This window comes from Chenopodium quinoa, unplaced genomic scaffold, assembly GCF_001683475.1.
Source record: "Chenopodium quinoa cultivar QQ74 unplaced genomic scaffold, ASM168347v1, whole genome shotgun sequence".
NCBI classification, from domain to species: domain Eukaryota; kingdom Viridiplantae; phylum Streptophyta; class Magnoliopsida; order Caryophyllales; family Amaranthaceae; genus Chenopodium; species Chenopodium quinoa.
Genome location: NW_018744239.1, coordinates 2,390,326 through 2,401,501, shown reverse-complemented (window position 1 = coordinate 2,401,501; position 11,176 = coordinate 2,390,326). Strand labels below are relative to the sequence as shown.

At 34.3% G+C, this 11,176-nt stretch overlaps 1 long non-coding RNA gene across 1 annotated transcript; it reads right to left on the bottom strand.

Annotated features, from left to right (window-relative positions):
- Nucleotides 1-374: 374 nt before the first annotated feature.
- LOC110694530 lies at nt 375-2,701 on the bottom strand. The gene is made up of 3 exons (XR_002505900.1): nt 2,215-2,701; nt 1,676-1,765; nt 375-1,323 (listed from the first exon to the last, which is right to left on the bottom strand). It is a non-coding gene; the product is annotated as an uncharacterized LOC110694530 (long non-coding RNA).
- Nucleotides 2,702-11,176: the final 8,475 nt, after the last annotated feature.

The following is an 11,176-nucleotide window of genomic DNA, read 5'->3' as shown; positions in this document are numbered from 1 at the left end:
GTCCTATAGTTTTGATCCAAATATTATTTGGTTGAATAGACTAGGGGTGAATGTTCGGTACTCGGTTTGGATTTTACACAAAACCGAATCCAAACCAAATTAATTTGGTTTTGGATTTTTGAAACCGAATCCAAACCAAATATAGATTCAATCCAATTCAATCCAAACCGAAATAATTCGGTTTTGAAAATTGAATCCAAACCGAACCGATTTTTTTTTTGGGCATGTTATTTTGGGCCTAAAAATTGGGCATGATAATTGGACCTATTGTTTTGGCCTTTATGACCTAAATTTTGTACCTAGAAATTTAAAAGAAATAGCTTAATAATTGCCATGAATTACAACTACAGTAGTCTATTCCATAATTAGGGTTGTACACCGGTCCAAAACCAGACCGGACCTGTTGGGACCGGGACCTAAATCTCTATTTTTCAAGGACCGGAGACCGGACTTGAATCAACAGGTTCGGTTCCGGACCAGACTTGAAAAAAACAAGTCCAGTCCGATTTTGGACCTCATTGGACCAATTTTTTTTTCTTTAAAAAAATCAATTTGAAAAAAAAAATACTCCCTCCGTCCTAAATTACTCGCAACATTTTGACTTTTTGCACTATTCACACATCTCACTTTGACCATCTTTTGTAGTTATTATATGAAAGTCAATGTAATCATGTAAGATGTTATTGGATCTATTTTAATGTATTGTTTCTAAATATAAACATTTTATAGCTTTTATAAATATATAATAAAAGGTATGGACGGTCAAACATGTATATCGGCAAGTGTGTCTAGTCAAAATGTTGCAAGTAAACTGGGAGAGAGGGAGTACATTTATTAGCACTTTTATTTTTTTAATACAGAAAAACAACCCATAAATTATTAACCATAAGCTGCGAAGTCGGATTTTACAAAACGAATTGCTTCATGATGAACTTCCTCATCAATCAACACCCTTAATTCTCCAAAATGCTTGCTGAGGTGAACAAGGCAGTTAGAACTTAATTAGAAGGCAGCAAGAAATCAGGAACCACCTCAACACAACATCCATAAGAATTGTAAGCCCAGATGTAGTGACTGCTGGGTCGCCGGAATCACGCGATCTCATGGTTGCAATCGCTGGAGCCAGGCATTCTGGTGGTTGCGGTCGTTGGATCCGCGTAATTTGGTGGTCGTGATCTATATAATCGCGTGATCTGGTGGCTGTGGAGTTTGCGTGGTGGCTAATGAAGAGTGCAAAGGCGGTTTTCGCGTTGGTGGGCGCCTGAGGGGAGCGTACAGCCGTGCAGCGTGAGGGCGTGAGGGATAAACTGATGTGGGTGTCAGCTGAGAGGTTGAGAGAGTCAGAGAGTGAGGGAGTTAGGGTTAAAAATGAAATTGATTTCTTGTTTTGAAAAAAAAGCTTTTATTTATTTATTTATTTATTTATAAAAACACAATTTTATCGGGTTTCAGGTTTTAGACCTGATCCGGACCGGGACCAGAATCCTTAAATTTCAATGATCGGGACCAGACCTGAATCTACAGGTCCGGGTCAGGTCCGGTCCCAACAGGTCCGGTTTCGGTCGGTTTTCAGGTCTGGTCCTGTTTATGTACACCCCTATGCATAACAAGTCTTTTTTAAAAAAAAATTCAGTCCATAATTAAAAAAATTGTCCAGGCATTAAAATTAACTTACAAACATATGAAAGGACTTAAAATGTAACAACAGCCAACATAGAAACTTCAAGCCTTCAATTAACTTGGCAGCTCCAAGCTCCTCAACTTCCTGTACAACAACAAAAAAACCAAGAAAAATAACAAATTAAATTAAAAAATATTACTATTACATGAAAGTTCCAAATGAACAAATCCATGTATATATATAAAAAAATTATAAAAACAGAAATATAAAATCAACTACAGATGCAATCAAAATCGAGGGAGCTAAAAAACCCCATAGAAAATCAATCACAATTTCCAATCAACAACACTTCATGATTCGGTTGCATATCAAGGAAAAACTATTCTTACTACTTTATTAGGTTTTGTAAAGTCAACAATTAATTAGGCCAAATTCAAGCAAAGTAGCAACTAGCAAACACAATTTAGCTACATAACTAGGTTAATTCAAATCAATAAAAAGCAATTACCTAAAAAAAACAAAGAAATTGGAGAAATTTAATCAAAATTCAAGCAAAATCAAAACATAAAAAGCAAGTTAATTCGATCTCTTACCTTTGAGTGTTGTAGTGAGTGGAAGTATGAACTATGAAGGGAACAACTGACGAGCGATGTTGCGGTGGTAAGGGACTGTGACTGAATGTAACGGTTGTGAGGAAGGTGGTGGTGAGTGATGAAATGGACAAGATCGGTGGTAAGGGAAACGGTGGGTGAGCGACTCTGAGAAATTTAAAAAAAAAGTGAAAAACTAAGGTTGCCGCAAGTGAGAAAGAAAGGCTGAAATAGTGAAAGAGAATAAAGGAAAATAAAATAGGGTTTTAGGTGGTGGCGAGGGAAGGTGGTGGCCGGAGTGAGTGAGGTGATGAGGGAGGATTAGGGTTTTGGTGAGAAAGGTGGTGGCCGCAGATCAGAAAGGCTGAAAGGGAAATTGGAAAAGATGAGGGAGGATTAGGGTTTTACTATATACGAAGTATATATGTAAGAGAATTGGGCTAGAATTCTTTGGGCTTTAAAATTTCAGTTTTAGTTTTTTGGAACCAATCCACACCGAAAAAAATCAAACCGAATTTCTAATTCGGTTTAGTTTGGATTGGTTTTTGGTTTTTGTCCAATTTAATTTCATCCCTAGAATAGACCTTGAAATAAACTTTCCAACGGTATATCATAAGCCCAAATTTGATTTAAAATGAATACGATATGAGCAAAACACTAAACTCGGCCCAAAATCGATACCTTTTCACTAAAACACCAATATCTTAAAATATACAAGTGATTATGACCTGATTCTAATTGGGATGGAAATTAAACATGATGATCTTTCTAACAATATATTATATGCATTATTCCGAGTTATGGATAAAAAAATTATCATAATTTTAAAAACATGTAAAAACTAGAATTTACCGCATCACAACAAAATTTCCGCGCCTCGGCAAATTGTGTCACAGTATTTTACACCGTGACATGGTAATTTTAAGGTTTAGATTTTTCGCAACGCTTCAGTTCTAGGGTTCCGTGCTTCACCCCTTAAATTTTCTCTGTAAATACGACACCAAACAATTATCTTTTTCTCTTATGCTTTAGCCTATATACTAGCCTTCCCTATTATCTCATCATATATCCCTTAAGCACTCCAAGGAGTCCATACAACACCTGAAGTTCCATACTTAAACTAAGGAGGGGATCGGAAGATATGTAGAACTGACTAAGGATTTGGACCAAATCAACTCTACTTTAATCTAATTTAATTGTTTCAATTTGATTTATATTTGGAAAATTTGCTAAAAAATAAAACCACCTTTAAGCGGTCTGCCAAGAATAACACCACCTTTTGATTATTCCATAATAACACCACCTGTTATGTACTTTTTCCCTAAATGGTACGGATTAATGGGCAACCGGTTTTTGCAGGTTAACTTGGTGACGTGGCAAGTGTTTTGGGGTAAAGTCAAGGATTGACTTAACTTTCCCCTCCCCTAAGCCTACGTGGAATATAAGTGTCAGGTTATTCCCACTTTCCCTTTAATTACCCCCATCTCTGTTCTTTTCTTTTTCAATTTGTTCTTTCTTTCTTTCTCCATCATCTCTGTTCTTTCATTCTCCTTTCTCAATCATCTCCATCCTTTTGGTTCTCTCTCCATCCTCTCATTATCTTCTGAGAATGGCTGCAAGGAGGTCTAATTCATACGCATCAGCTTCATCCTCAACCAAAATAAGGCTTGTGAATGTGTAAGTTCGCTGTAATTGTGGGAAGGAAGCTCTAATTAAGACAGTGACAAAGGTCCCTAATTTTGGGATAAAGTTCTATGGGTGTCCTGTGTGGCCAATAAGTTTCAAATTATTAATGAATATCTTGCAATATTTTATTTATTTTATTTTCAAATGGGTAACTGAGCACACTGATGTTGAAGAGTACCAGTTCAAGTTGTTGGAAAAGGATACTATCATATGCGAATTAGAGTTTGAACAAAAATTCGGAGATGAAAAAAATTAAGAAACTGCAGTTGAAGAAAGCTAATTTGGAGGAAGAATTGAAAGAGGTGAAGAAAAAAGTTATTGAATTGAGGATTGAGTTAGATAAATTCAGTAGGATTGAAAAAACTTTGTACTTGGCATTGGTGGTTTCTTGGATGCTTGTTCTTTGTTGTTTTTATTTTTAATTAGTCAAACAAGAAATTAGGAGTTGTAATGGATGCTTTATGGATCTTCTTTGTTGAATAATATACGGAGTTTAGGTAGTTTTTGTTTACATTTGCAAACCTGTTATGACATACCAAATTAACAAAGAAGCAACTAATAAAGTCAACAAAATCAGGCATTGATTTCGTACAAATTGTAAGTGAAAAAAGAGAAAAATTATTTGCACAAATTGATAGAATATAAATTGCTTCATGATACACATCAAAATAGTGTGCAAATACACATCAAAATAGTGTGCAAATACACATCAAAATAGGAGCAGCATTGTTTAACTACAATTGTTCAACGTGCTCATACAAAATAGTAGCATCATTGTTGAAGTACATAACTGAACTGTTAACACCAAATAACAACAATTAACAACAAAATCTAAGTCTTAACACCCAATAACAGCAACATTAATTTTCTAAATGATGTGTAGACAGGCAAAACAAAACTAAATTCAACACTCTAAGCAATCAAGCTTCACAACAAGATATGATGATGGATCACAGTTTAGAAACAGATCTTTTCCTTGCTCTTGTACTAGAACCTGAGACATAAGGACAAACACATAAGGAAAGGTAATGAGATTGATATAAATACCTCAACTTAAAAAAAATAGAAAAAAAAATTAATCACAAAGCAAGTAAGCTTACAAGTGGGTTTCCATCATCACCAAAGAGCACACTAACTCCAACTAGTGTCATAGCTCTACCTATACCCCTTGACAACACTCTCCCTTTGGTGAAATAGGTGCATCAGTTGATTCTTTACCACTCCATGCAACTCTGCTTCCACTACCTCTCCCTCTCCCCTATCCTTGAACAGGTGCAACAGCAGATTCACAGCCACTCCCTGTTCATCCCCTTTCTCTGCGTCTGCCTCTCCCTCTCCCCTGACCTGCATTACTTCTAGTTGCATATTGAGGCACTGCAGATCCCTTTCCTCTTCCTACATTACTTGTAGCTCTAGTAATGGTTTGAGACACACTTCTAGCCCCTCACCAGAAAAAATCATACTTCTACCCCTGCCTAACTGAGTGGGTTGTGCAGAAGTGTTATGATGGGTAGAGGTTGCTGTTGGGGTAGCTTCTATTGCTGGAGTTGAAGTTGAAGTGGGATTATGGTTGTGTTGGTTCAGGAGTTGATGATACACCTCTTGGTTTTCCCTGGGCTTTTTTTTGCAGGTGGTTGTGTTGGTTCAGAGTCCTTCTCTTGGCAGCCCCTCTTATTGTGGCCCTTCTTGTTGCAAATGGAATAATTCATTTCTGTCCCTGACCTACTGAAAGATCTTGGCTTCTTAGGATTCTTAAGAGGGTGCTTAATCCTTTTCTTTGCCTGCCACGATCAATCTTGATTAGTGGGGGTCTAAATTGCATGGAATCCTTGGCCAATACCTCTCCCCTTCGTAAGGAGGTATAGAACCACTATAAACCTTCTTATATGTTTCCACTTTGTAACATTCATCAACAAAAGCCTCAGGTTCTCTATTTAGAAAATATATGCAAGCAATAGCATGGCAACATGGAATTTCTATCATATTCCATTTTCTACAACTACAACTCCTACCAACTAAATCTACATTGACCTGATCAAAGTAATATCTCACATTAAACTTACTCTTAGAGGAAGGCATTACATCATAATTAGCTTCCTTTTCCTTCTCTTTCTCTAACCTAGCTTGTACTCTAGGACAAATTACAGAAGTCGATTTTTTCATATCTTATCTTTTTTGCACTTACCTCTGCATTAATGCTATCCTAATATCCTCTAATATGAATATCAAGTTCTTAGTCCTAGCATCAGTTTTTATGCATGGCTTCATGAATGCTCTACAAAAGAAGTTTAGATTATACCTCCTTAATTAAAGAGTAGCTTCTGGATTCATTTCATTCAATTCATCCATCGCCTCATTAAAATCAGCTTCATTATAGAATTTGGCTATATTCCAAAATTGCAGCTTCATCTCATCTCTTTTGTAGGTCCTATGCCGTAGGGCATAAATATGCCTAGCACAGTGCCTATGCTCTGCCTTTAGGAGCAGTACTCCAGCAACAACACTTAGTATAGCCTACAGAAACAACATCAAAAAAGAAAAAACTTAGCATAAATTTTACTAATGAAACCAAAAACAAACTAAAGCAAATAAGAAAAAACTTTTACCTGATGCTCATCTGAAATCACAGCAATTCCTTCATCATCTTCTAGGTCTAGGCAAGACTTAAGATGGTTGAAGAACCACTCCCATGAAATATTGTTCTCCCTTTCTACCATAGCCCAACATATAGGATACATTTGCTCATTAGGGTCCCTAGAAACAACGCTCAAAATCTGACCCCCTAAGAAAGTCTTCAAAAATGTTGCACCAACACATATGACTCTCCTACATCCTGTTTTCCAACCCTCTTTAACACCATCAAAACATGTGAACAGTCTTTAAAATATTGGAGTAGAAGTGTTTGGTTGTGGAGCAACTATCGACTCCAAGACAATCTCTTGACTTTCAGCTTGCAATGCCTTCAAGTAACTCTCAACCTTCATGTAATGCTCTTTCAAAGAGCCATGTAACATTCTGTGAGCCCTATAATTAACTTTGTATGCAAAGTCTTTGAATACAATCATTCTGTAAGCATTTCTTACAGTTTCCACAATCTTTTTAGTTGGCCAATGTGGCCTAGCTTTGAAAACCTCTAGCAACTTCTTTGCCCCTCAAGTTTATTTAAGTTGCCTATTCTTACTCATATTCCTATGGCATGTATGAGAATCAACTACAACCTTCACCAGCCATGTTGAATCCCTAGAATGCATAGAACAATACACATAAAAGGGGAAATCTCCTACACATTTAACTCCCAACCTCTTCCTACTTTTCCATCTCACTGTGTATTTCAAATCCCTCCCTTGCATAACTGCATACTTAGTTACAACATCCTTAAAGTTTGAACTATTAGCAAATCTTTGACCTACATTCCATTTAAACTTTGTGAAATCTCTATCTGGCCTCATTTACTCTCCCTTAAGACCATCTACCTCATCATCACTGCCAGTTAGGGTGTCAATGTCTTCATCCTCATCACAATCACTTCTAAAACCACCTTCTGATGCTACTGCTATGCTAATACCACTTTCATCAACAACCTTCCTCTCACAGACTTCTTTTTCCAACTGCTCAACTACTTGAAGTATCCTAGAGTTGCAATCCTTCACTCTATCCCTTGCTTCCCTTAGCTCTTCATCACTCTCATCAATTTCTACTTCAATGAATTGAGTTTCTTCTAGATCTTCAGCTGCCTTATCTTCTAGATCTTTATCACATGCTGTAAATACACCCTCATCTTGTACACCCTCCTCTTATTTTTCTCTATCACCTTTTCCCTGACCCTCATATGTTGTGTCTCCTTCATCACTGGACTCACCATCAAGGTTATTAAAATCAGGTGTCTACTTTGAATCGGAATGACTCATAATTGGATCGTAAAATCGAATCGTAGAATCGTACGATTCTACGGACATGCATATTCAAGACGTCATATCCAAATTTAATTTAAAATATTTAAATTTTAAGATCAAAACCTAATTATTAATAGAAAATAGTTGTTTATCCACTAAGAAACCAATAATTGACAATAACGTTGTAGGCATGTTTTAAACTTGTAAAGTTTTCGCTAGTTAAGAGAAAAAATATGTAGAATCGGGTAGAATCGTAAATCGAATCGTATGACATACGTAATACCCCATATTTTGATACGTATTTTCTAATTAATTAATTAAGAATTATTTTATACAAAGGGTATATTAGTAAATTTATTATTTGGAGCCAAAATAATATTTGAATTTTGGTGCCAAAAGTATTTTGAAAACTAATCATTATTTTGGATAAGATTTATTATCCATTTATCCAATTTTAAAAAACGGATTATTTACAAATTTCGGATATTTTAATTAAAGCAAATTAATATTTTATTAATTATTTTATTATGGCCAAAATTTTCCAATAATAGCTAGGATTTTCGAATTTTTAATGTATGGAAAATCTGATTTTTCTTGATTATTTATTGGTAAATAATTGGTATTAAATTAATTAATTATTTATTTATTTATTCTATATTATTTATACAATTATTTTATTTCTTAAAAACCGAGCAAAATCTTCCTAAATATGTATAGAGGAATCCGAAAATTTGAGCTATAGTAAGCTCAATATTTTCGGCCCTCATGAATTATTTTGGGGGAATTTATTTGGTAAAATTATATTTTTAATTATCTCCCAAAATCTCTAATTTTCCTTAATTCTAATTCTCCATCTTTTTAATATATAATCATCATATTTTCTTGTCATTCATTCTTCTTAATTATTCCCCAAGTAATTCTAATTTCCTTATTATTTTTCATGACATACATACCTTCCATATTCAAGTATACATAATCACCTTAATATCCAAACTTTCCTTAATTTTTTTACTCACTTCTCCAAGTAATCCCATAAACCCTACTAGCCATAATTCTTCCCACATTCTCTTTCCATAGTTCTTGCATGAGCTAGCCCATAAATACCCCTTCATACCTCTCACATTCTTAACACTAATTCTCTTCTTTTCTTCTCCTTAATTTTACACAAATCATCCCATTTATCTTTGAAGCTAATTTCCGAGGACTTTTGTTCAGTTTTTGGGGTATTGACTTGTAACAGAATATTTTTCCTCTAAAAAAATCCTTGAGGTTAGGCTCAAAAATCATCCAATTCGGAGTTATATCGAAGGAGTTATAACCTCTGCAAGTTCTGCGTATTCTTTCCAACGCAAATCCAATTCTTCTCTTTTCCTTAGTTTCTTATCCTTTCTTATTCTCTTATCTTATTCAATTATTATTATTATTATTGTTATTATTATTTTTATTATTATTATTATTATTATTATTATTATTATTATTATATCTCAAAATCATAAATCAAATTAATTTAATTCAATCACCAATCAAATCATGTAAAACATGTTATTCAAACCAATCACTTTCAAAGATATCTAGTCACCTAAACGTACCTTGATCCTTGATAGAAAAACCACATTAAAAGAACCTCAAGAACCTTTATCGAACATAACCTACAAATAAATATAACCTTAATCAATATAAGGTTAACACATAATCACAATTAAAAACCTCTCAACTATATGTACATGAACCTTTTAAATTAATATGTAATAAACATCATTAAAAATATGATTTCATATAATTACAACTACTCATAATAATTATTTATAAATCCCCTATAATAATAATAATAATAATAATAATAATAATTATAATAATAATAATAATAATAAATACTTGGACTTTGTATGACCGGGTCTTTCCTCAAGAATAGCCTTGTAACATAAGGAGACTAGCTTGGGGGGTGTGCACACTTGGGTAAGGAATTGGATTAAAAGGAATTGGTTCTTAATAAAGGAATTGGTTTTATTAACTATTATTTTGAATATGAATCATTAGAATCGATTTTGGAATAATGAGTTTTGAATTTATTGGATTAATTATCGGAATTGGTTTTAAAAGCATGTTTGCAAATAAATTTAGTTTACACTATCTTGCACTTATCGTACTTAGCATAATTTGCTAATCCGTATTTCTTATGTGTTTTGGTTCGCCCTGCTTACCGTAATGGTAAGCAGTGTTGACTATTTTCAGGTGGAGTCATGAATGAGCATGTGGGAGTCCCGGGATTTACTTCATCTAGTTTAGGAATGTTGGTCTTATCTTTATTTTGAGTACTCATAACAATGTTACTATTTTTATAAGTATTAATAAAAGAAAGTTGAGTTTCCGCTGCAATTTTTGTTGTGAGTTAAGTATTTTGAGTATCCTTGCGTAATCACGCGGCGGTAATACGCCCAAGTCTATCTCTACGGTATAATTATACGTATTATACTAGTATTTCCGTAGAGGGAGATTTAGGGGTGTTACAAAGTGGTATCAGTTTCAACGGTCCTAATAAAAATATTAAAATTGGAAATAATAAAAATTATGGGTAGACTTAAGAAGGGCATATAGGATAGATAGAGTTTCGCATTTGTGAGAGTCAAAAGCTTAATTTTTATATAAAACTATTTTCCTATTTGTGGAAAGATGAATGAGAAAAGAATGCTCGAGTTCTCTACGGAGGCCTATAATGGGTACAATTCACTGTCTAGGAAAGGCTCGCCTCAACGTCGTAGGTAACTTTCTTGGGAGACGCGGGCTCTACCGTCCTATAATCATGATTCAAGTACATATCTATTATTTTCGAAAATAAAAAAAGAATTGAAATTATTTGAAACTTGAGTATCCGATTATGTGTGCATTAAAGTTGGTGTTAAAACACCTTAGGGAATGGTCAAGTGGTCCGAAATTTGGAGTTATTGCCCATGGTTGGGTGATCTTGAGTTATGCTTGGTTTATTGCGTTATGAATTGTTTATTGCAAATGGATTTTAAATTGAATTGTTTATGTGATTTAGCATTGAATTAATTGTTTTGCATGTGTGTGTGAAACAGATGGAAATAATTGATGAAATGAGACAATATTACTTTAACTTGCATTACTTGAAAGATAATGGAGTCACCGTTAGTGAGTTCATAACTAGAATTGCCACTCTAGCCTTAACCCTTTATGAGAAGTATAGTCAGGATATGTGATATGTGGCAAGTATTTGGATCATACGAGTGTTACATGTGGTCAATATGGTTGATTTGTTATTTTTGAGATTAAAGGATTTGATGATTACTATGGGATAAATGAGGAGTTATTTTGGATTGTTATCATGAATATTTGGAGGATTTGTGTAATCAAGTCTTTCCTAATTT